This window comes from Manis pentadactyla, chromosome 3 (assembly GCF_030020395.1).
Source record: "Manis pentadactyla isolate mManPen7 chromosome 3, mManPen7.hap1, whole genome shotgun sequence".
NCBI lineage: Eukaryota > Metazoa > Chordata > Mammalia > Pholidota > Manidae > Manis > Manis pentadactyla.
The window spans coordinates 96,295,006-96,321,674 of NC_080021.1; the positions used below are offsets into that span (position 1 = coordinate 96,295,006).

A 26,669-nucleotide genomic window follows, 5' to 3' on the forward strand; every position below is an offset into this window, starting at 1 on the left:
GATAATGATCAGATAAGCTTCCCGTGGAACTCCTGGAGGAGGTGCTCCACAAGCAAACTGAGGACACCACGGGAGGGGAGGCCTGGGAGCCAGGAAAGAGGCTGACCCAGGAGAGGGGAAGGCACTCCCCTCAGCCCTCGCCCCGCCAGGGGACTTGCCAGAGGTCAGCTGGGAGTTGCCAGGATAATTGCCTGAAAGTCCCCAGGAAGACGGAGAGCCCGGGAGGGACGTTTCCCAGAAAATGAAATTCAAACAAGTTCAGAGATTATGAGAGAAGTGTTGGGATTCTCCAGGGCAGTCTGGGTTTGAAGAAATGATAATTTCATAGCAAATGGAACAATCGAAAGGCAGTGAAACCATGAACTCTAGAAAAAGGGATGACTAGGTTAAGACAGGAAATCCAAGTGTAATCATCCTATGGTTCAGCTTTGAAAATTTTTCCCTCAGAATAAGGTGAACACTAAATTCCAATTTAACCAAAATTATAATGGGACTTCTTTGGAAAGATGAAGGAGGGGAAGTGGGGTGAACTTGGGAGGGAAAATCTTTATAGAAAGCAAGTCACAATGATGATGACTAAAAAAGAGAAATCAAGAGATGACAATGTTTCATGTATGAACATGCAGGTAAATACTAAAAATAACAGTGAATGAATTGCAGAATTCTAGATGGTTGGCTCCAGGCAATGGCACTTGGCCACTGAAAGATTAGGGCTAAGGATGATGATTATTTCTCTAGGGTTTGTGGTACTATTTGACTTTCAAAGTCTGTGTATATACTATTTCAATAAAGTATGATACATTTTTGAAATCTATTGGGTGGAAGGATAATTGCCTAGGAAAACGACCCTTTGGTTTTGGTCACTGTAAATCCATAGGGATGGTTGTTCAAGGCTGTCTAATGAAGGCCTTGCAGAATCAAGAAGTCTGAGGACCGTTGTCCTCAATTTCATGATCCCAATTCGTCTCTTGGAGGACAACATAACACATCAATGGTATAGTTAGGGTACTTGCTAGGAATGTCACTTCTGCTTTCCCTTTTTAAGTCACAAAAAGCTCGCTCTATGCCTACAAGCATAGCCATTGTAAAGGGATCTTGGACCTGAGAAATCCACCCAACTCTTCCCTTTTCTGCCCCAATAATTTTGTGTATGTAAAATTGGGGTAAATGGAACATTCTTGAAAGATAAACTCCACCAGGATGAGCTTGTTATTTCCATTCACAGGACTAGTACAATGTCTGGCACACAGTAAGTGCTCAATAAAAATCTATAGCATGAATAAATGAATCAAGGGCATATGAAGCACCAAGGATTCACAGATGCCTCCAAAGATTAATTTATTACATCCATTCTTCCTTCCACCCTCTCTTTCTTATCCTTGTCCTTACTGATGCCCAAACAATCTTGTCCAAGCTTAACTCTGATTTGGCTACCTTTTTGCTGAAAACTTTCAGTAGTTTTCCATTGCTCTGATATAAAGGACAAACTGATGTGGCCACCTGCCTCTGCCTCTATAATTTCATCTGATCACTCCCCCCTTTCCTCTGCCCCATGCTCTCATATCTTGCTCCAATCACAGTAGTGGACCTGTGGTCTTCTGCTTGAAATCATCCCCCTGTCCCTCATTTGCCTCCTACTCCTCCATCAAGGAAGCATCAAATCCTCAGAGGAACCATCCTCAACCTTTAGTCAAAGCCTTCTTTTTAGGTTTCCATAGCAATATCTCCTCTGCTTTGTTCTGTTCTAATTGCAGTGTAATATTTACTCATCTGATAATTTGGCTAATATCTGCCTCACCCACTGGGATAACAAGGATCTGGAGGGCAGGAACCACTTCTGAAGGAGCATCTCCCTCTCCTTAGCCCAGCGCCTGACCTCAGGGGGTTGCTTGATAATGAATGGATGAGTAAAGAAAAGGACAATGGGCATCCTTAGAGATGGGATCAAAAATGGGGGCTGTCTTCAGTCACTGATAATGGTAGCAATGGTTTGTGGGCTAATTGTGCAGAATACTCAGAGGTTTTTAGAACAAGCTGGTAAGCTGCTGTTTTCATTTGTAGCTTCTCTGAGTCACTGCCCACTGCAAGCATCTTGAGGTGTGTCCTTACACACATAAAACACACACACACCTACACATTACATCCTGAAGCTCAAGGGCCAGCAGTTTCACCTGTGACGTTGGTGATGACTCAGCAACCCACCATTTCAAGCATCCCTGTCAAATTCAGTTTTCTGTGAGTATTGATGAGTAGAAATTTGCCAGGGTTTAGGAGGCTGGTGGGAGTTGAGAGGTTGTGTGGGGCGGAAGGGGAGAGGTGGCTGAGTTCCCCAGTAGCAAACGTTTCCAAGGTCCCTTAATTCCTCAAATATTTAAATGCATAGTTCAAGTTCCTGAGATGGTTAGCTGTAAACTTATAAAGGTGGTCTGTCTAGAAAGTTTGGGTGCTGGACTGTTGAATTTCTGGCTGCTCCTTAAAAGCTGCGTGCCAGTTTTGAAATGTGGCCATTGTGGGTAAAATACTGACTCATACTTTTAACATTACAAAAACCATTCCATCTGAGCAACTGTGAGGGCAGCAACTGACTTCCTTATAAGAAGGAACACCAGTCTGAAAAATCAAGTTATTGAATAGGCTTGTTATAAATATAGACCTTTCCTAGCCCTTGCCATTGGGCAGAAATTCTCCCCCGCAGAGTAAAATTGTTTTCCATGGCATGGCTTTCAGTACTATTTGCAGTCAAGATGTGCAATTAAATGTTAACTAGCTCAGTGTGATTAATGCAGAAATTAAGTAATCCATTTGTATCGAAAATGTGTGATTCATTTTCTCAAAGTTATATTTAGAAATCGAGAGATTCAAGTGGTCTCAGGTTTTGATGTAGAACAAGAGCACATCACAGCAACCTCCACCTCCCCTTTTCCCCAGTACAAACCGAACATGAGACCTTTATCTAATAAGGATTTCCAAACCATTTGTTGTTGCTTTCCCTTAATGCCCTGCTTCTGCTGATGCAGGAGGCTCCACCTGGGCAGCACCAGGGCCTTTATGCTTTTGGGGGCTCAGCCCTGCATTGTCAAAGACTCAGAGCTAGAGGGATGTTCTCATTTTTAGCAAAAACATGTTTTTCCTTTGGCTACATTGTAATTGTAAGTCTTTCCTTCTGGATCTTTCTGGATTAATGGCATTAGGAATGATAGCATCACTAACAATGATAATAAACGTGGCCAGCAAGTATTGTGTTCTTATTTCAGACAGTGAAACAAACCCACAAACTAGACATTGTTATTATTCCATTTACAGGTGAGAAAAAAACAAAGCTTAGACTGTTTTCTAGCTTTCCTTGCAACGTTGTGTGACCATATGTCTAAGTTCTAGCTAACGAGCCCTGGCAAGAAGTGTCAGAGACCTTTCTCCTCCTTCCTCCTTTTTTTCCTCATTGGAATACAGATGTAAAGGTTTGTGTTTGGCAGCCATCTCAGACTGTTTGGCAACATGCTATAGATTGGTAGAGTAGCAAGATAAGAGATTAGGACACTGATGACTGTGGAGGCACAGTACTAGTCTTGGTCTGCCTACTTCCAGACTTATTTTTAGGTGAGAGAAAATAAAGTTGTGTCTTGTTGAATTCACTGCTATATAGTAATTAAATTGATAATGTAGCTTAACCACATCTAAGTGATAATGATATACTGTATGACTATAGAATTAGACATAGGATCTAATTGACATAGAATTAGAAGCTATCAGAGAGTTCATTAATGAACCGTTTAACAGATGGGGAAGGTAAGTACCAAGACTTTTGAATTCCTGAAAACACTAGGTAAATTTAGTAATGATTTCAGCGAATAAGCAGAAGACAAGAGGCTTCAAGTAAAATGTGGAAAGCTGTTCTATTGTGCTTTAATTTTATGTCCCAAAGAAAGTGTGCTTTAGAGAAAAAAAATTATGCTCTGGTCCTTGGGTCATTTTTGGGAGTTTCAGGTAAGACTGAGACTGTAATATTGAGTGAAAGAGGGTACCCTCATTTCCCTATTATTTATGAATAATATTGCTATAGTAGCATAGTAACACATGGCTGACATCAATATCTAAATAACAACCAGTGAGAGTGACGTTAAAATTTTTATGTTCTAACCAAATGCATATGTCAATTATTTCTAGTTTCGCATTTTGCTTCTTTATATTAGCATTTCCTTAAAAACTGCCAGTGGAGATAAAGGATCCTCACCAATCCTTAGCTTCTGAGCCTTAGAAATTTTGCCTACCAACATCAAGTCTTCAAAACAATACTGCATTTTTCCTCTAATATTGGAACGTGGTTCAGGAAAATCCCTTGGCTGCAGCCATGAAATCACCTTGATTGTGTTGCACTGTGGCAATGAAAGTGGATGTTTTGCAATGGGGGGATCAATATTTTCTGTGGTCTTGTGCAAGATGAAGGAATCTTGCAGCCTCTTGATCTGTAAGGCACAGCTTGGGGCAACGAGCACTTCTGAAAAAGAAACCAAAGGAACACAAATAATCTCCTAAGGGTATGAGGGTAGATTCCCCCAAAGAATCATGGATCCTTTGCTGTCACTTTCCTTCTCAAGAAATGGCTTCCATTTCTGCTTGCTTTATACATGAACTTCTAAGCAATTTTTTTTCTTGCTAGATTGGTGTTTTTATGAATTATTTAGAAGCCTGTGAACTCTAAGTTGATGTCTGCCTAGATCAATTAAGTCCTTCCTCTGAATGACCTATTCCTAGACTCTTCCTGGTGTGTGTGTCCTGTTTGATGAGAACTATACAATCTTGAGGCCCTTTAAAAGAACTGAAATGATTTGCTAACTTTTGAACATTTGCTTGTTAAAAATGGTTTAGTATTTCACATACAAGCTTTGGCTTTTTGTAGATGTCATTAGAAAGACATTAACCCTGGAACTGACATGGAAATTCACTTCCTTCCTTGGACTGATTTGAGTAGTTTTAGTTTAATTGACCTTAAGCATCAAGGTAAAACCCCACTTCCTTTCCTAGTTTATTAAAATGGAAAATAATATGGTTTTCTGAAAAAATTGTATGAAAGGTGGTGCATACCTGCAGTGTTCAAATATTTTTTTGGATGTAATACAGGAGAGATGAAGAAGGTTCTTCTTAATGTTTTATAGTTTCCTACTTTTGCAAAGCAGGGAGGGAACTATGGTCACCACACATCAATTTGCTGCAGTATATTATTTTAACACTTGTCATGTTCTACGTTTGGAGGCTGCCCTGTTAGTCATCACAGAGGACATGTATCAGGAGTATTTGTTACCCAACAACTGAGTCTACATAACCGACCCACACCCTCAAGTTAACCATTTAAGGCTGGTGGGTAAAGCTTTTCATCTGCTGCAATTAGGCCCAGCATAGCCCTATGTTGCTTTTGATAGTTAACAACCATCAATTCTTCTTGAAGAATTTCTTGACTATTTACAACAGTTAAACTATTTTGGTTAAAGGGTTATAAAGATCGACATCTATGGCATTCTTCTTTCTACTGGGAGATTTTGCTTCCAGTTTTCCTGGATTTACTTGATTTAAAGGTCAGATACATTTAATGGGATTGCCAGATGGAGGCAGTGGTGGTAAGAGGTACCCCAGGAAAACACAGCCTCGCCCTGGCACTGATCAGTCCTGAACATCTGTGACTGCATGGGTAAATCCCATGTGTTCCCTTTAGGCACAGCAAAAACTTCTCTTTATTCCTCTTGTCTAGGCATCAAAGGGCAGCCTTGTAAAGGGCTGGTGATCCGGCCATAATGCTCAAACCCATGAATACAGCTTCCAGGGAAGTGAAGGCCTTCCAGCAGGTGAGGCATCAGCTGCTCCTACATAAAGTGCATGGAGAAGCTGGCAGCTAGGCACCAAGGTGCTTTTTCTGTCGTTGCCAGGAAAGCCACATTAAATATCCCAATGCTCTGGGCTCAAAATGGCAAAAAATTGACATTCTGACTTCCTGTACTGGAGTGGACTACGTGGTTCACAGACCTCTGCAGCATTAATCAAGCCATGTTTACATGGAAAGATGCCAAAAGAGCAGAGCCAAAGAGGTGTGTTTGGAAAGTCAGCTGATGATGTCATCTGGGCAGAGCAGCCCCGGCAACCACTTAGCTGGCTTAAATGCCTGGTATTCAGCCGTGAGCAAACCCCAGCTAAGTGTCGGAGGAACACCACTGTGTTTGGCTCTGTTCTTTGGATTTACATGGTTGTGCTGTGTTTTGTTTATCAAAGAGTGTAACATCATCATTTGTTTTTATCTCAAGTGAGAAACAGGCTGATGTGCTGGTAAACTGGAAAGAAGAGAGTTCCAAACTTTTGCAAGGAGAAAGTGTGCATGCACATGCACATGCACACACACTCAAAATACAAAGAAAAAAGTGCTACTGTTCCTAGTGATGGAATTATTTTTATCATACTACCAGAGCATTTCAGAGGAGAACTTTGGTTTTGAATTGACTAATATACTCTTTGCCTTTGATGTCTCTGCCTGTATTATTATTAGGAATCCACTATAAAATTTGTCCTTGGTCACTTTAACGTAATGCCTTGCTATGTGTCAAGTACTGAGCTAAGTGAGGTATTGAGGCCACAGTGCTGGATGGGATGGTCATGGTTCTTGGCTTGATGGAGCTGAGTTGTATCAGTCTGTTGATATAATATGGTAGAGTTTCTCTGAGAAACACAGTGGAACTGGGCCATTTTTGTGTAATCATGTTAATACCTGATTTATAGGTATTGTTTTTTTAGGAGACTCCTGAATTAGCTCTTCTGAATAAGTCAAATACGTTCAAGTGAGAGTTTTTATCCATTTTTTAAAAGGATTCATAAAATGATCAGCATAAGAGATGTTTTTTTAAAAAGTAAACAACATGAAACAAAAAAAACCCCCAAAAGTCAGGTTAATCTGGAAACTGACAAATAGCCCTTGAATAAGTAGTTAATTTTATTTAGGATATTTTATGTAACATGAGCAAAGAAGGGACTTGAACTTCTTATTGAGACAATAACTCAGTCTTAAAGAGAAATTGTACTACATTATCTTGAGGGGTGTATAGAGTCTAGCAGTTTCCTCATGGTGCTGTTGGAGTTTTATAAGGGTAGTCAGTGGAGTAAGGACTTAAATAAAATAATGAAATAGTGTGCAAAGAATAGCAGGAGTACAAGAGCCTCTACTAGATAATTCTTGGGGAAAAGTTTGCTTTCAGAGTTAGACAAATGACAAGGCGATGGCAGCGGGCTTGAAATTAACCTGACTTCTTGGAAGCAGAGATTCTACTTTCTGATAGGAACTGACACAACACTTAATCTTCTGAGGCAGAAAAAGTGGAGTTTCATGCAATTTAGGAGACTTTCAGAACACTTCTTGAAAACTACAGCCTTCTCTGCTTTGGTTTTCGATGTCTGGCCCTGGTTGGTTCGGGATCTGTTTTGGTCTCCCAGCTCAGGATTTGATCTTGACTTCTCTTTATATGTTTTACAGAAATATTTCATAGTATTACACACTTCTCCACCCAACTTCCCTGTTACATAGCACTGAAACTCAGTCCTACTTCTTTAAGAAGAAAAATGGGCAGTTTCCTTACGTCTTGCAAATGTGTTTGTGTCTGGCATTTTTTTGGAAAGAAGTGATTGGTTGAGGATCTTGACAATAAACCTACTTAATAAATACCATATTATTGCATGAAAACATATTCTCTATTGCTTTCTTTTGTTAGAGATTATCAACTGTTAACCAGTATAGATTAAGAAAAGTCATGAACTGTGGTTGCTAACCACTCAAGCCTCAAACACTTTTTTGTTTTAGGTAGTATATATTTCATTCTTCCCTTATTAACAGTAAAAATGAGTCTACATTGCCCAAATTGAAGTAGAGTTTGGTAATTAACCATATAAACTAATCAATGGAGATCATAAAACCATTAACAATTAGGATGCAAAGAGAAATTTTTGGTGTCTGTGTATTAAAGGGAATATTGCAACATATTTTTCTCTTTGGGTTATAGGAGGCATGACCATACAACATTCTTTTAAAGGAAGTGTTTTCAGTTTTGGATCAACTAATAATATGAGTACAATCAGTATTCAGAATGCTGAATTCATCTGTATAGTTGTAAATGAAGGAAAAAGAAGCTCTCTTTCTTAGACATAATTATGGAGTAGACAGTTTACTTAACTTTGAAATTCTTTTATTGTCACTAGGGAAATGTTTGAATGACTATTATGGAGTCTTTCAAATTGTACCATGTGACTTCTTCAAAGAGCTATATGAATAGTGTATGCTTTAAATTATACACCCTTAAGATGCTGGTTTCATAGAGTTGGAACAAAGCATTGCTGTTTGCCATGGCTTAGGCATTACTCAGTTTGGCAGTATATGAAAGATTTAGATTCAAAATAACACTGAGCTGAATTAGAACTTCCCAAAATATCTGCCACCCCTGTGGATAATGGCTAGTCCCACCCTGGGCCTTTACTGGGAATCTATAAGCCCTCCTATTGTTCTTATATGGTCAACCAGAGGCAAAGGGCATCTAAGGACAGTGAGGGCCGAGTCCCCACACCCACTCACACATTGCTGTGAAGAGTTATCCCGAATTCCTTTCCACACATACACCTTTTGGAAGAAAGCTTTCTCCCAGGTTCTTACCAGCTGACTGGAGTTAGTGCACAAGTGCCAATGTGGGGACAGGTGAAAACAGACCAGGTTTGGGGGCAACTCTTTGGTCCCTGTTGTTCTGTGGAGTAAGGGTGATAAAACTATTAACTGACTGAAAGATTAACAAACCAGAAACACAATCATTAGGCATGCCATGTCTAGGCATGACAAGGCTGTGATATGAATAGCCAAGGGGAAAGCTGTCTCTCTTGTGGGGTTTGGATTTGTTCAGATATAGCTCATCCATGGCTGTGAGAAACCACTGGTACAGCATGGAGGAGGCAGTCCAGTGCTCTCTCTCCTGGCATGGGGGGCAGGAACAGACCGTGGTTAACATCTATAGCGGGTCCTATCTCACTTTGTTTTGTAGATTTCCCCTGCTTGCCCTTTTGGTCTTCTTTTGTCTTTGGGGTGGGAGTATTGCCACCAAAATGCCTATTACAGCATCTGAATCAGCCAGGCTCTGCCTTGACATCTCCAGAATATGAAGATTTCAGTACGGGTAGAGCAGGGGAAACTGCTTTTTGGAGGGCAGTGGGTTTTGTAGGTTCTAAGTCACATCCTCAGTGCAGCAGAAAGTATGTCTGGGAGTCTCCACAGGAGGACTTCCTCTCCCCTTAGAGGCTCCTCTCCTCTAATTTGGAAATCAGAGGTCAGAGGTCAATCTCTTGGAGTTTAATTTTCTCTTGGGTTCCTCAAATTTAACCTTAGGATATTAGTTTGGATGATTCTTTCATATCAAGCAGAGCCTCTTTTATCTGTGGAACTCTATGAAAGTTTCCAAAATAAATGGAAAGGAATGAGCAGAAAGGAAACAAGGAGTGCAAAACCTTAGCAAGTTTTCAGCATTTTTATATAAATTTTAAAATCAAGTTACAAGACATCCTGTAGGGATTTTTTAAATTGCTGTTATTTAGAATACATGGATTCATTAATCTGAGGAGAAATGACAGTGTTATGACTCTGAGTCTTCCAATTCGTGAATGCATTATATTCATCCATTGTTTTACATCTTTAAAAGTTTTTCTATGATGGTCTTTTGTATATTTATATATGGCATATTTTTATATGTATAAAATATAGAAATCATATGTATACATGACTTATATCTCTGTGTTTTATATTTTTGTGCTATTATAGATCATCTTTAAAAATGTAATTTCTTAATGGATTGTTTTAGCATAAAGAAATACACTGATTTTTTTATGTTGACCTTGTATCTAGTAATTTTGCCAAAGTAATAGTTCTAATAATTTATCTGCAGATTGTTTTCTATTTTCTACCCACCAAATCTTATTATCTATAAATAATGACGATCTTAATGTTTTCTTTCTATTTATTTTCCTTACCTTATTGCGTTGGTCAAAACATCCAGAACAAGATGTAATGAGAGTAGTTAGAATGGGCACTTCTGTCTTGTGTGATTTTATTTTTCCCTTTTCTTTCTTTTTTGGAGAAATATTTTATCCAATTGAGAAAGTTTTTCTCTTTTTTTTACTAAGAGTTTAAAATTATGACTGGAAATTGGCTTTTATGATACATTTTCTCCTTTTTTTCTGTACTTGTAGAGAATTACACATCAGCCACCTGTGGTGACTGAGCACCCCAAACTGGCTAGTCCAAACTGGGAAGTGCTGTAAATACAAAATCACACCAGATTTTGAAGGTTTGGTGCAAAAAGTAATGTTAAATATCTCATTAATAATTTTTCATATTGATTATAGAACTTTGCTGTGAAGTTAGGGGCAGATAAATTGTGGCTTGGGTGATCTGTCTTCTGGTGTTGAGTTGGAGTGTCTTAAAAAACCTCAGTCATTTGACTGATGGTGTATTTCGTTCAGACAATTCAGCTCTCTCTCAGTGCAGTTTCTTTGTACATGTTGTTTCTTGCTCCTGGGATGTCGTCTCATGCTTATACCTGGTAAGCCCTTTTTCCTCTTTAAAATTAATCTTGTGGGTCACTTCTTGAAAGGTTTCTCTAACCCTTTTCTCACCTCTAAAAGAATAACCCCCTCCACAGGGTTTTGGTGCCTTTTCACTCTATCATAAGAATATATTTTTCTATCGTCACCATTACACTGTGAAGCACAATGACTTGTTTATATGTCTTTTTACCTCCTGTACCTGGCTGGCATGTGTGTTATATTAGAGGTATTGATAAACTGCTGAATGAATGACTACTTTGTTGTTTACGTGTGTCTTGAACAAGCTCTATAAATTCATAAGGCTAGCTGTAGATGGTAGAGTTAAGTGATCATAAATTCTACCTGGTCTCGCTACTTCCTAGTAGTATAACTCTAAACCTCAGTTTCCCTCATCCCCAAAAGAGATGATAGCAGTACCTACCTCATTAACTGTAATGAGCATTAAGTAAAGCAATTCCGATAAAGCATATTGCACAGTGCTTAACACATGGTAAGCATTCAAAAATATTAACTATTATTTTTGATGAAAGAAGTCATCTTCCCAGATGTTCTCTTAACATTTCTACTTTCTTATCTGAAGGTTTTTTGTTTTTTGTGGTTTTTTTTGGTATAAATAGTTGTGTACAATTGAGTGGGATTATAGGATTATAGAAGATGCCACATAAGTATTATTTTTTCTTTCTTGTCCTCAAATATATAAAAGATTCATCCTTGTTTATGGTGCATAAACAATTAAACACTTGACTTTCCGATCATCCTGACCTACAGGATTTGGGTTGGATTTCCTGAATTCTGTAGCACTTTGGCTGACATCATCATTTGGTACTTGGCATATACTACCTTTGCCTCAAACAGTCATCACTTCCTGGGTAGCTGTCTTAGATTTTATATCAAAAGCTCCATGTGGGCTGTAATTACATCTCACACATTGTATCCTCAGTGACACAGCATTTTGCTCACAGTGAATTCAATACGTATTTGTTGATTAATTGTCTAGACTGGAGAACAAGCTGTTTAATTGATTCCTAAGAAGTAGATAAATAAGTGTTAATGCTTTTGTATTTTCAACTTAATAGGTGATCAATCTACATTTCTTTAATTGATATATATCATGAAGCTGTTAATATATAAATATGCAAGTGAAAGTGTGCAAGCAATATCTTCTCTAAATCCCTCTCTTCTGATTATACCCAGTAAATGTACAATGACCACTCTGGATTAAATAGGACCTTTATTTTTAAAGTAAAAATGTCACTAAGCAGCATCTAAAGTTGATTAAATTATTCTTTGCCACGCTGTGCACATGGTGTCCTCACCGGCCACAGTGCCCATGTGTGGAGGCACCATTGGGTGGGAGGATTTTATGCAGGCGAGACCCAGCAGCTCTGTGTGGCTCCCAGCTGTCGCCTTCACTGTATGCCCATGTGAGGACTTCCCTTTGGTTTGTGGTCACAACCAAAGTGCATAGAGACTGTGGTGTTTATCTTATGGACTGCATGATGCATGAGCTCTAAATAGCCACTCATCTTCAATTACCGCTTCTTAACTTGGCCAACCAGTTGCTTCTACTATTTCCTAGCATTCTATGGCTCAGCCATATGGCTTGCAGTAATGGGGTGGTGTCCTTGGGACGTCTTTTAAATGATGTTTATTTAGTCTGAATATTTAGGGGATGCCTACAGTATGCCAGGTAATTTTGTAAAATGCATCTCATTACTGCCTCATGCCAGAAAGTGGAAGAGCCAGGATTCCCACTCCAGCTCTTTGAGACCCATGCTCTTCATTCCCCTCATGGGGCAACACTGACTCTCACCATCAGTGGCATTTCCACTTTAGTTTTATATAAGTAAAATAGTAAAAACATCACCTAATTTATTTTTTACTAATGACTTTTATTTGATGACATCAAATCAGTGTCCAAGTCCCAAATTCTATCTCTTTTCTGCCTCTCCTCTCCAGCACTTTCCAACTCCATTGTGGTAGCTTTATTTCAGATGCACATCGTTTATTAGCTGGACCATTGTGATGGGTTGAAAGAGCAGAAGGTTGGAAAGAGATGGGAGCTGGATGAAGGTTAACCAGCAGGGGATGAAAAGCACATAAGGGCTGAGGTCAAGGGTAGGTTAAGAGACAGCTACCAGCTAGGACAAGAAGATTTGGTCAGGCAGTAACAATGAATGTGACACAAAGGTCATGTGATAAAAAAGTCATTACTTTATTTTGACTGTGGTCATTTCTGCTATATAACAAGAGGATGCAAAGCTACCTGTGTTAGTTTCAGTGTAGGAAATACCAGAGTGTGAACTGGGAAGAGCGAGGGGATGTGTGTCCAAGAGGGGAAGAGGAAGAGAAGGACACTAAGAGAAATCATCTGACAACTTACTCTCGAAGGTTTTAGAATATCAAGACTGTCCAGGGATTTTCTTCTTTCTAGGTAGGATAAAAAACTGAAAATGGAAGTACACCTTCTCACAATATTTCCAATGCCATCTTTTTCTGATGTAATCAATGTTTTAGTTATTTTACCAATTATTTCATAAGAAATCCAGGAACATTTCCACTGCTTTCTAGACTGTCATCTGCTGCATTTGGCTTTCATGAAATAGTCTGCAAATTCACCACAATTAACTTAATTAATTGTATTCTATGACTTTGGGCTGGAATGCCAGAATTTCGGTGCCAGTTGCAATGTACTCATTGAAACCTCAAGAGTATCTTTCAGATATTGGTTTTCAGACCTTTCTTTCTGAATACATTGCTATTTACTTACTATGTGCCAAAGCCACCATGTCAATGTAATTGAAAACAAGCAAGAAAGAGACTGGATGGCTCAGATGAATGGAAATGTGATCCAGACCCTTCCACCCACAAACCATTGGCTGGAATCCAGGCGAGGCTGATGGGGACTAAAAGTAATTACCATCTGATGGCTGGACAATGGTCTGTGTGAAATGAGCTGGTTATCTCGAGTCTAGCTCCTCATGGACAGGTGTTCATATTGCAGTTTCCACCTTCAGTGACAGCAGCCCAGGGCCTGAAGGAGTCCGAGACCTGGACTATCCTCTCTCTCATTTGAGATTGGATGCCTCTTTGTGACACAAGGGAACTTTCAGTTCCTGCCTTAAACCTTTCAATAGATAAGCAGAGAATGTGAATGTGAATGTCCATTCAATCTCTTTTTTTCCCCTGCCTGCCAGGAGTGTGAAAGTTACATGTAAAACAAGGACAAATGTTAGGCATTTTTCATTTGCCTATTTAATTAAAAGTGATGCTATAGTATTAGCAAAGGGACAAGGCAATAATAGAAAAATGAGAACAATATGACTGTTTTTAGCCCCATAATTATGTGGCCTGAACCCTTAAAATTCCAGCCTTTCCTTATAAACCACTGAAGGATAATAATGAGAACTCATTCCCCCCATCTGTTATTAAAGTCATAGGAAAACACCCAAATTCAGTATCAATATTATTATCCATTCTGCCAAAGCCGAAGATTACTTCCCCCGTTCATTTAAGTAAAAGATTTTCAAACTTTATAAATATTGTTATGTCTCTCAAATGCATTACCTCACAGGTCTCTTCTGAAAGGTATCCAAATTCTACATTAAGGCACTTGTGGGAAAAGTAGAAAAAATAAATGGTTTACTTTAAATGGGATTTGGAAAGGGTATGATTACAGTCTGAAATGTATCGCACTGACATAGTAAAACTGAACTTCCTAATGGATTCTTAAATTTTGAGTAAGCATTAAATCCATTTATTGAACTCATTTCTGTATGTCTAAAAGTTATAATAAATACATATATTTTTTTCCCTGATGGACTTTTCTGCAGGGAAGGACATCATTCATTAGCTGTGCAGGCTGGGCTTATAGGATGCTGAGGGCACAGAGCTGAATACGGAACCTGAGGGTAAGGAGAGAGCCAAAATATTTTCTGAGTGAACAATTAAGTATGTGACTGGAGAGAGATGTGCTTTGCTACATAAAGAACAATTACTAAAATATGCCAAGCAAAATGTCCTTCAGTAGACTTAGAAATGGATGGCATCTCTACCCATGGTGTTTTTATGTCATTAGGTAATCAGCCCTGAACCATGTCCAGAAATACATTAAATCTTGCACTTTGGTGGTGCCAGGCAGACAAATATACAGAAGGACACACAATGGCAAAATTCAAACATGAATAGAGAGCTGGATTTTCATTGTTTGCTCACAATACCTTTTGGGTGGAAGGAAGGAAACAGGCTGTACTGCCTAATAACTCGAAATGCCCCAGAGAAAGAAAAACAGACAGATTCCCATTTTGGTGGTGCACTGGCTCCTGCGGCCAGCGGTTCCTAGTGATAAGTTTGTTAAGGGCTATTTTGCAGGTCCTGCTCAAATTCTAAAGCCATAAACCATCCATGTAGTCAATGAGTCTGTCTAGCTCAGAGGGACACAGGGTATGATTTACAGTCTCTGCCAAGGAGACATCGGGATGGGAAAGTTTGCTAAAAAGCTGTGTATGAAAGAGGCTCAAGGATGGAGGAATGGTGGCCAGCTCTTCTCTTGTTTCTCTGCTTGATTAGTTAAATAGAAAAAAAAATATTTTTGAGTTTGTAAAAGTTATGTGTGTGCTCTTGGCACACATTCTAATAGGGATAAATTTACATTTTGGCATTTGGTCAGTAAGTGCAATAAAACCAGAACTTTAAGATAAAGGAGAGTAGAAGTTATGGAACCTAAATGCCCACAGACTTGCAGAGAAAGGTTAACCGATACTGAGAAAGTGAAATGCTGCCTTCGAAGGCATCTACTTCCCGGACCTGATGGCAGACCAAATGGGACCACGTGTGAAGATCTCTCAGAAATTACCTTCTGATGTGATGTTAGAGCCAGTTACATTTTTGTCTGTACAGCAAAGTTCATTGGTGTTCAAACAATAACCCTCATCCTAATTTTTACAGTCTTTACTTCTGATTTTCCCACTTTCCTCCCCCAACAATGATTTTGCATAACAGACAGAGGGACTAATTTGGTTTCAGTGTCCCTACCCGGGTTTTATTGCTGTAGGAGTGAGCTAATGTGGGGAATACAGACTGCAGCAGGATGTTGCTTTGACCCATAATTAAATTAACCATCTGAAAATAGGCATTATATGCTAACACTGCCTTTTTATTCATTTACCCACATAGTTTTTGAGTGAATAACGTCTACTGAATAATCTGCTGGGTGATAAAGTACACACATTAAAATGTGTAGTATGTGCATACATAAAACATGTGCAGAAATTTTTTTGCAACCTTGCTCAGTTTTAAATTGCTAACTTCTTAAGAGGTAGGAAAAGTGTAGGAAAAGATTCTTGGGTGTCTACTTTGTAGAAACTCTTGCTGGTAATGAGTTATGAATTCTTTTGTTACAACCAATACAGGCTTAATTTTGTTAACTATGGTATTTCACTCACCACAAAATAAAATAAAAAATATCTTGCATATTGTTTTGTTTATGAGTTGTTTTAACCATCATCAATGTCACTTGCACACTTTGTATCCTAATTAAACCTTAAGGAGTTGAATTTTTTAAATGTCCAAGGGTTCTATGGGGACTGTTTATATCAATGTTTTGAACTACATATGTACATAAAGTACTGATGCAAGGATAACAGATCACAGATAAGCAATTGGAACGTGCGTTATGTGCATGTGTGTGTGTACACAGGACACTGGCTTGCAGGCGCCAGAAAGAAAACCACTAGTTTGATGGTGGACCCCAGAAAAATTAATTGGCTGTACTGTTTCACCTACTAAAAGAAACCTGTTCTTTCTTCCATCATTTCTACCCCCATAAAAGCAGCGTGCTTTTTTCACTACCTTGAGATTGATACTTTAAACGAGAAAAATGAGTGAGTCAGTGCCCTTGCTCATCTCAGGCAAAAGTCAAACTGAGCTCTTCTGAGGAAAGACATTGCATTATTTTCAAAATGAGTAAGTGGCTCAAATTCTTCATTTAAAGTAGCGTTTTTAAAAAATATATGTCAAAATATATGAAAGAATGTCTTAAAATTTAAAAAATACCTTGCTTTTCACCTCCCCAAACCCCCATGTTTCCAGCTTCAATGGGATTTCTTCAATATATGAACACTTATGAAAATTGTCAAAGACCCTAGAATGAGAGAAATTATGAAGTCTTTCCATCTCAGACAAGCTGGGTGTCCTAAAGAGCTAGCTTCCACCCCTCCTTACAAATCTTGGGTGTCCTACCTTTTGGTGCAGCCCTGTGTGTTTGCGTAATTGAGGTGGATGCATCTCTTTGACCATATTTTATGGCTTTTGAAGCAGCCATCAAATTGATTAAATTTAAATAAAACGGGTCAAAGAAATTTGTACACTATCTGAGAAAACCCCTTAAGTGTGCTTGATGACATTTCCAAACTTAGAGTGGAAAAACGTCTAGTCCTGTATGTTTTGCAAAAGTGGTATCTATTGCCATATAAATATTGCTAGATGTAACTCTTCCACGAAATTATAACACCTTTCTGATGTAACCAGGAAAGGAAGCATAGAAGTGGCTGCTAAAAACACTGACCTTTTTATAACCTCACAGAAATAGTGATCTACTTCTAGCTGGTAACAGAGGTTAGAATGGTACAGTTTCCATATGCTGTAAAAAAAATATCCTTCTAATTTTCTAAGTTTTACAGGGGGAACCAGGTTCTCTCTCCCTGACCCACTTTGTGACCTTCAGTCACTTTTCACCTGACCCCCACCGTTCCTAGACTAGGAGAAGGAAGCCTGCTTAACCCAGCTGACTCTGCTATGGGGGTGAAGAATCCCAGGGGTTCTTGGGGGATGAGGGCAAAGGAGCAAACAGTGGTGTGGGAACTGGGTTGGTTGGGAAGGGATGGGGCCTGGGTCTCCAGGGTGCCCGCAGGGAAACTTCCTCATCAGTTCAGGTACACAGAACAGTGTTTGGCTGGAATTGGTCCTTGGCTGAAAAGCCAGGACTGAGGCTGCCTGGGGTGCCTGAGTTGATCCCAAGCACAGACAATCATAACGTGGACTGCCAAAGGGCAACACCCGTGGCTCTGAGAGCAAGCGCACTGACCTCCCTCCTAGGCAGGACAGAGGGTGCAGCCCACTTCCCTGTAAGTCTGCCTTAATTGCTATTGTTATTGGGTCTAACATTGAACCCCGGCTCAGAGAGTTACCTGTGGACACCTTCCCACTCTGCAGTCTCCTCTATGTTTCAGCTCACCCTCCCCTGCCCCCCAGAGGAAACCCACATAGGATAAGAATCTAGCCTAGTGTTCATAAGCTCTTTCCCTATTGGTGCCAATCTTGAAAAACGAGAATCAGAAGCTGCTAGATGAGAACCCAATGCCTTAGCCAGGACAGATGAGGAAGAGGGGGGAGAGAAGTCAGATGAAACAGACACCACTCAGATATCCCCCATTTTTCCATATTCGGGAGGGAGCCTGTGGTGCAGAGGAGAGGAGGGGTGGTGGTGTGATTAGGAAGAAAAAAACAAAGCAAAATAGACAATAGTCCCTGGATGAGAGCAGCTTTGTTCTTAGGTGTAATTTAAAAAGCAACCAAATGAAGTTACAATGGAATTTTCCCACCTTTAAAGTTGTTTGGACAGACACAGGGAACTTAAATTGGTCAGCAGGTTGGAAGGAGTAGCACAGAACTGCAATCAGAGGTTGTAACAGTGTTAAAGAAAAATACAATGGAGGCCAGAAAAAAATAATAGGAAATGTAATCACTCACTTCATTGGGAGATTACATAACCAGCAACCTGAACAGGAAATTATCAAGGGCACTATCACCAAAGGATGTCCCTTGGATGCTGTATCATATAAAAAACACAGTCATCCTATAAAAGTTATAAAATTTATGAGTATAATGATTTATCATAAAGCAGTATGTAGCCAGCTCCGCCCCGTCATCTCATGTCTGGCCACCATGCACCTGTTTATAAGCCAAGAGTCCCCATTAACTCCCAGGATTTCCAAAGTTGATCGCTCACAGCCCCTTCACTCCCTTTGGCTGCATTTCAATCCATGGTGAAGGCGGAGGAGGCAGTTGCCAAAGAAAAGGAGAGAATGAGGTTTTCAAAGCCCAATCAGGCACCCGTGGGTCTGTTGGCTACTCTGGCCTAATTCTCTCATTGTGAATCTGCTTCATTTTCCAGGGGGGGTCTTAGACTGGGAGAAAATAGAACCAAGAATACTAAACTTACTGTTTGGTCTGAGAAATTCCAGCTGTTCTATTATCCTCACCATGACTTTTGATAAACTAAAAATTTAATGATAATGGTCATTTAGGGGAAAAAAAGGTTAGCTGACAACTTTGGTTTGGATTGGGACATTTATGATAGCTCCATCTCACAGCATTTAAAATGCCTTCCCTTTACTGCAACTGAGCTACACACAGCAATGTTAGATTTGTGGCTGTAGCTGGCACTTGGAGTAATTCTGTTTTTTCACATGTAGGTTGACTCAAAAGCCTTTTTTCTCCTATCTGTGCGTTGGGCTTTCCTATTTATTGCTGGTGCTGTATCCTAGAAATCCTTACATTAAAGAAAATAAAAACAAAAACATGCTTTGTCTCCTAGCATTGAAGAGATCCATATTGTAGTATGATTTCATGGCATGTGCCACTTTGTAAATGACTTTAGAAAAAATTAAGAACTCACCTACAAATTTGTACAGGCTTCCTGAGGCACAGCTCCAAACAACAGGAGGATGATAGTGTGCCATCCTCCCAGGGCAGTTCTGCCACTGTGTTTAGTTCAAATGGTAGGCTATGTCCTCATATTTGGCTTTCTGTTTGAGAGGACATGTATATGTCAGAAGATCAGTGTGATACCCACGAGGGACACTGACTTCTGGTGGCTAAGCGCATTCACACAGCACATGTAACTGAACAATACATTCTCTTACCCACAGGTATCTTTCTGGATGGCACTCAGCAATAATCTGTGCTGTTACTGTGTCCTCAGAGCAATTACTTCCTATGGCACCTGTACTGTACAGAGAGGCATTTCTGTACTTTGGCTTCATATACGGGGTGCAAGAGTTAGCACAAGTTGGGAATAATGTGGAAAGAGACTGAGAATGGAATTCAAAATACAAAAGGATGGGAAGCTGTACATCATCACACAAAGCAACATTATAACATGGTGGCCTCAGTGAAGTCTTCTGCAACACCGTAAGCTGTGGCCAAAAATACCGCAGTGCTTGAAATTAGAAACTGACTGTAAACTTGTCTTGAACGGCCCCCCGACACTTTGGCCTTTGTTTATTGAAGTCTTGGTTTTCCTCTGACAGTACCAGGAACCTAACATTTTCCTAGTCGAGTACATTTCTGTCTTCATTGTCCCTGCAACGCCAGGTTAAGTTGACAGCTTGACAGCTTGGCTGCATGAACGGAAGATTCTTTATTGACGATCTTCCTTATCCTTCTTCTCTGCCTATTAACCTGAATTCAGTTCTCTTTTTTCTGGCCAACCTGGTCCAAGGCTATTCCCTCTAGGAAGTATCAGAGAATTGAACTCTGTCTAGGCAACTATAGTGAATTTTCTGGTGAGTCAGGAATGTTCCTGTAGGATGGTTTGGCTTCAGATAGGATTCAGTGGTACCCATCACAGCCCTTGAGAGCTTGCTGTGTGACTTTCGGGTAAGTCATAACCTTTCTGTTTTTAGTTTCCTGAAAATTGGAGATAAAGCCGCAGTGCTTTTCATCCATCTACCTTGGAGGAATTCTGTGAAGGTTAGTTAATTAATTGTCAAGACTTCTGCACCTGGGATGTGTTAAGGGCATGTCAAATAACAGGTCAAACCAGGCAAGAGGAGGGAAAAAGGAGTGTTGGGGAAATAACTGCTAATTTTTCGACTTCAAGTTTCTAGGGCAGTTGCCAGGCAACTTTCCCAAATTTGATCACTCTGAAAAACACTGAGATGACAGCAGAGTTATTTATAGCTTCATTTCTTTCTATAGGATTCTATGTAGAAATCTGTTGATTCAATAATGGTCTTTGAACTTCAGTAAAGTAGACCAGGCTTTGGGGAAGCTTTTGCCTATACACGTGAGCTTCATCTGACCATGTCTTTGAGGATATATTCAACCAATATTCATGCAAAGGAAAAGATGAAATTGTCTTCTTTGGGAGTCTGCCTCTGCTCAGCGTTTAGAAGAATTGAAGATTTTGGAAAAATAAAAGCTACGAGTTCTTGAACACTTAATATGCTCCAGGAACTTCACTTACATTATCTTTTTTACCCACAAAGCAATCCAACAAAGGGAAATGAAGCTTTCTGATCCCTGATTCCTCTCTTGCTCTATTACCTTGGCAATCAACTTATACCTCTTTAAGGCAGTAGCCATAGGTCGTGACGTGTGGTCATGAACTTGAGAGGCATGAATTGGCTCTTAGGGACTCAAATCTGTGAACCATTCTGACCACAGTAGGGGCAGGCTTCGAGCAACTATGTGAACTGGTAATGGACATATGAAACGTAAAAGCAAGCATGCAATTCAACATAAATCACCAAAATGTTAGCAGTCCTGATGATCCCAGAATCTCAGTATTAGACCATTGCAGCGTGGGTTGGCCTATGTATTTCAGTTTGGGGCATGTAAATAATCATCAAACTAGAGACATATTGGGGCGAGAGGAGAGTATAGAATTATAGGGCTGCCAGAGCAGTTGCTTTTCATTTTTAGACAGGTTGGGTGAAACAAGGAAAACAGACAAAAGGAAAAAAGTGTGTGTGTGTGTGTGTGTGCGGTGTGGACATGTCTTCTTTGCTTATTTATTTTGCTCACATTTGGACAAACTAGAGGAAAGTATGGGCCAGAAATCTGTCTTCCTTCTAATGTGTAGCAGTCCAAAGACCCTGTATAGTCCATTGTGGCTGAATGGCCCATACCTTGAGAACTAGATGGCATCCTGCTGCTGCAGAGAAGGTGCTTCCAGATGGCCTGCTCACACTCACATAGCAGGTTAATGGCTTAGCTAGAAATGGAAACCAACTCCTTTGACTTCTGATACCCAGACTGCCATCTATTAAAAGTGAAAATAATTTTCATTACTCGATGTGGGGAATATAGGCAGTTTGTAGAAAATACAGGCTAGTCAAGAAATACCATACCTCCTAGAAAATCAGTGTGTAAGCTATTAATGAATCCTCTGAAAGCATAAAAGTTGGTGTCTTTTTGGACGTGTAAACATGCCGGGGAGTGTGATGTGTGTCTCTTCCTCCCTTCAGCAAATACTCAGTATGTCTTCAAGGTACCCAGGAGGAGGCCAGGCTTCCAGAGTCGACGGAGTGGGTGGAATACACCTAGAACCCAAAGCTAAGACAAAAATAACAACGTAACACACACACACAGGCGATTTCGTCTTGTCACACGCATGTTGTGGAAAATCTGTGTGCGGGGGCCGAGACCCACGGGCTGCTCGTGTGGGAGTCAGAACCGCCTGGATGGTGAGGTAGGAGGCAAGGGTAGGTAACTTAGCCAGAAAGCCACACGTGCTCGTCTATTTATAGCTCCCCGTGGTGAAAAGTAAAACCAAACTGCAGCTTCTATCTGCTGTTCCCAACTGAAGCGAACAAAAAACGGATAAGACCTCCTTTTGGTTGCCTTTGTAGTTTCAACTGACACACGCCGAAGTGATGACTTAGGTCGTCCCCTCCCCTCCCCCTCCTGCAGGTGAGGAAGTCAGGCAGCCCCTCCAACATCCTTCCTTCCCCTGCCTGGTTCGGAGAAGGTGTCCGTTCCATCATCAGCCCTGCGAAGTGCTGGCCATGTTGTTTGTTTGTTTAAAGAAAAGTTATTGTACTCCCTTCTTCAGGGGAACTTATGACTTCCATTCAGGAGCTTTCCCTTTCCAGTTCATCCCAAAGAACACCAAAGTACTGTCTACCCTTTATCTTTCAGGTCTTTTCTCCCCTCCAGCTTGTGTACAAGACACGCACACACAGAATCGCAATTCTTCACCGACGAACCACAAACAAAACAAGCCTAGTAAGAATGCCGAGTGGTGCCTTGCAAACAAGATCTAGCTGCTGGCGGAAGATGACGTTCGCAGGAGCTCTGGCCCTCCCGCGGCTCGGTATCGGGACCTCGGTGCCGGTACTAGCCCAAACGGTGCCAAAGGGGCATTTTCAGGTCTGCAAGGAGAGCTGATGGTGCACATGGGAGGCTGTGGGCAAGAGCTGGTGATGCTCCTTCTGAAAAGAAAGCTTCCAGAGAGGAGGGCCATTTGGTAGCAGGAGGGGTGGCATTGCCCCCCTAACCGCGTGTCCCCGCGGGGGGCTGGCAGCGCCCCATGGCGCAGGGTAAGCAGGAAGCTGTGGCGAGGCCGAGCCGCTCGAAAGCTACTGGAGCTAATAGATTGCGGTCGCGAGGAGAGAGGCAGCGTCGCGGTAGTGATGGGAACACTCAAAGCATCGTCAAAACAGTTGCAGAAAGCTGCTGAGCTCTGCACTCGGCGCGCGCGGGCGGGCGCAGGGCCGGGCGCTGGGAGCCCTGCAGCCGCCTGCCGGCGAGCCCGCTCCCGCAGCACACCGCTCCTGCCCGCCCGGCGGCTGCCCGGGCGGGCGGGGACGCACGGGGAAGGACAGGTGGGAGCTTCCACCTTTTCTTTGAAAAGGGGAAGAAGGCAGGCAACAGCGACCGGAAGTGCATGGATTTGAATTTTGACACGGAGGGTTCTAACGCTGGGTGAAAACTTGCCGGGCCTTAAGGACCCTGCAGCCCGAGCTCTCTCCTGTATAAAAGAGCGTTGCTGACACGCAGAGAGGCCACAGAAGCCAGAGAAGCACAGAGCCGAATTTACTGCTGTTCCCAGGGCTTCTTGGTTCCCTGGGTTAGTGTTTACTGAGCACTTACTGTGTTCAGCCGGTGCTGGGGGCCGGAGTTGCCAGCAGGGGAATATCCCTGGCTTGGCCTTGTTTATCATGCGCCAGACGCTGCACGCACGGGTAGAAGGAGAAAGCAGCAAAGCCTGGGTTCTAAGGTGCTCACACTCCCAGCCATGAAACAGCATTGCCTCTGTGTGTGTGTGTGTGTGTGTGTGTGTGTGTGTGTGTGTGTGTGTGTGTGTGTGTGTGTGTGTGTATGTGTGTAGATCTGTATTTATTCATTCCTAAACTGGGCCCCAAACTCTTTATTATATTACACCACCCCATGTGCCTTGACAAAGAAAATCAGCTGGAAAAGGGTAAACATTGTCTGGTGGCTGCTTTTTATTAGAGATCTATCTTGCAGTCCCATCGTCCACTAGACAGACACTCAGTTGTATGGTTAGCGCTTCAAAGCAGGTTCATATACCTTCCTGGCACTTCAGCATGATCCTTTGAGGCTGCCAGTATTACCTCTGCTTAGTCCACTTAGCACAGCTGGGAGTCATGCCCAGACCTTTGCCCCCAAGGCAGGAAGCTCATCTCCTGATAGCAACAGAGGGTCAGTTAATTAAAAAAGTAAGTGGGCCCCCAAGGAGGAAGACAGAGTGGTACTGACCAGGGGAGGCTGTCAGGTTGTAACTGGCTAAGGACAGTAGATTGCTATTCTGTATGCCAGTTAATAGCATAATTCCTGGCATCTTTTCTTTTCTTTTTAAAAAATTTTTAATAAGGTATCATTGATATACATTCCTATGAAGGTTTCATAAGAAAAACAATTTGGTTGCTACATTCACCCATATTATCGCCCCCCCATCCCCCATTGTAGTCACTGTCCATCAGTCTAGTAAGATGGCACAGAGTCACTACTTGTCTTCTCTGTGCTACACTGTCTTCCCCATGACCTCCCCACACCATGTGAACTAATCATAATATCCCTCAATCCCCTTCTCCCTCCCTCCCCACCTGCCCATCCCTACCCCTCCCCTTTGGTCTCTTCTTGGAGTCCCAACGTCTTTTGTTATTCATTTTAAAATAACAATTTTTAAAATGCTCCCAGTTGAAGATGTAGGATGATTCATTGTCCTATGCTAGTAAGCTGGATTGTGCAATATTAATGGAAAGTAGCACACTTCTCAGACAATATCTGACTCTTGTTATTTCATTCCCTTTTCCTATACGGAACTGGAGAGTGTTAGGGAAAAGAGGGAATGTGAGCCTGATTGTGCTTCCCTGCATGAAGCAAATTTGTTGGAAAAATGTGGTAGGAAAATGATGAGACTGGTTCCCTTGTTAAAACACACTAATGCCAAAGTAGAAGCAACCAGCAACATCCTGGAAACATTTGGTATGTACTGTGAGTTGTGAATTACCTTTCCCTCCTCCTTTTCTCCTTCCCTCTCATTCTTCCAATTATTTCCCACTCCCAAGGACCGTTTTGGAAAAAAAATTAAAACATTTGGTGATGTTTCCTTTTCTCCCCCCATTTAAAATAAAAAGAGCTTTATTAAGATGCATGGGAAAAAATTAAATTCTTGTGACTACTTTACTGAATAAGAAGACATCAATGAGAATTTGAATGTCTCTTCAGCCACTGAACTGTTTGTACCTGAGCATGTATGAGAAATGGCAAAATGAAGTCACTGGCCGCTTATCCTAAAGGGGAGGCTCAAGGGCGTGGGTTATTCACCATGGATGTACATGCTCTGGAGTGGGACTTCATTCCAGTGATGGGGAGAGAGCACCGTGGGGCGAATCTGTCTTTGGTCTTGGACTAAGTCTGCATTCTCTGATTTCTGCTGGGTGTCCCTGATGTTGACTTTAGTTACAAGCACATGTGTAGAATTAGTTCCACCTGTTGCCTCATGGCAGAAAAGCATACCTCTTAGAGCACCATCTAGAACACTTCAGAGCAACGAGAGCTATGGCCTTTGACATTAAATAAACAGGACAAAATAAACCTTTCCTTGAGTGGGTGTCACGTCGGATTTCTTTCTGAATCCTTCAATCTAACCTGACCCAAGTTCTCAGAACATGAATGCCCACTAGTGCCTTCAAATACATTTCATTGTTTTGTTTACTGCACTTATCACCAGTACAAGCAATTTACCGGTATTTTTTTTTCTTTTGGTGGTAAAAAAAAAAACACCTAACATGAGATCTACCCTCTCAACAAAATATTAAGTGTACAGCACAGTGTCATGCTCTGTGAGCACAAGGCTGTACAGCAGGTCTCTAGAACTTTCCCATCTTGCTCTGCCAAAACAGTATCCCATCGAACAGCACTTCCTAAGGCTCTGACACCTACCATTCTACCCTCTGCTTTTATTGGTTTACTTTCAATACCTCATGGAATACAGTATGGAGAGTCCTCAAGAAATTAAAGTTAAACCTACCAGATGGTCCAGCAAACCCATTTCTAGGTGCAAGAGTTTTAGCATCTTTATTGTTAGATCTCAGAAAAAAGTGTGTTCATCCTCAGTGGATTTGGAATGACTTTTGGGCAGAGCTGATGGGTGCATTTGCAGGGAGGTAAATCGTTTCAAGGCTTGGACTCTAAAAAGTAAAACTCCCTTTAAATGATTTTATGAGGATTTTCTCTTAATAGAAAGGGGAAGTACTATTTCATCATGAACAAATTAAACCCAACAAATTAGAGAGTGGGAAATGATAAAACAATGATACAGCTTCTCACTAGGGAAAAATAGCAAGAGATCAAACTTTATAACCTTATCATGTTTTCAGTACCATTCAGCAATGATTTCAACAGGCCTTTCATGGACTTCTAAGGTATGTCTCCTGAGACTTCATCCATATATGTTAAAAATCACACACAGGGGGTTTTCTTTTAGGGGCCAATGGCTCTCAGCTTGCTAACCCCATGGAATGAGTGGTGTACTCCTGTCCCAGATTTAAAAATGTACTTAGAGAGAAAGACACTCCCTTCCTCTCTTCATTTGAAGAGAAAGATGTATGTATTCTATTTGTGAGAGTAAAGAGAAGGGCATTTAGTTTTCCCCCTCACACCATTTTCCACAGATAAAAATGGAATAGATGCCTTCACCTGAACACCTGTGTTGCCATAATCACATTAATGTTCATCACTTGTACATTTTTCTTCTTTGGTGTATATGTCAGGAAGAAAGGCTTCACTTTTACTGGTGCTTTCCA

The 26,669-nt window shown here is 41.0% G+C and overlaps 1 long non-coding RNA gene across 1 annotated transcript in view; it reads left to right on the top strand.

The window, feature by feature from the left end:
• The first annotated feature begins 2,160 nt into the window (after positions 1-2,160).
• LOC130682907 (uncharacterized) overlaps positions 2,161-26,669 on the top strand; it is a 108,655-nt gene continuing 84,146 nt past the window's right edge. Inside the window, exons 1-2 of the long non-coding RNA XR_008996350.1 lie at positions 2,161-2,235; positions 14,442-14,519. This is a non-coding gene — a long non-coding RNA (uncharacterized LOC130682907). The remainder of the gene's footprint in view (positions 2,236-14,441; positions 14,520-26,669) is intronic.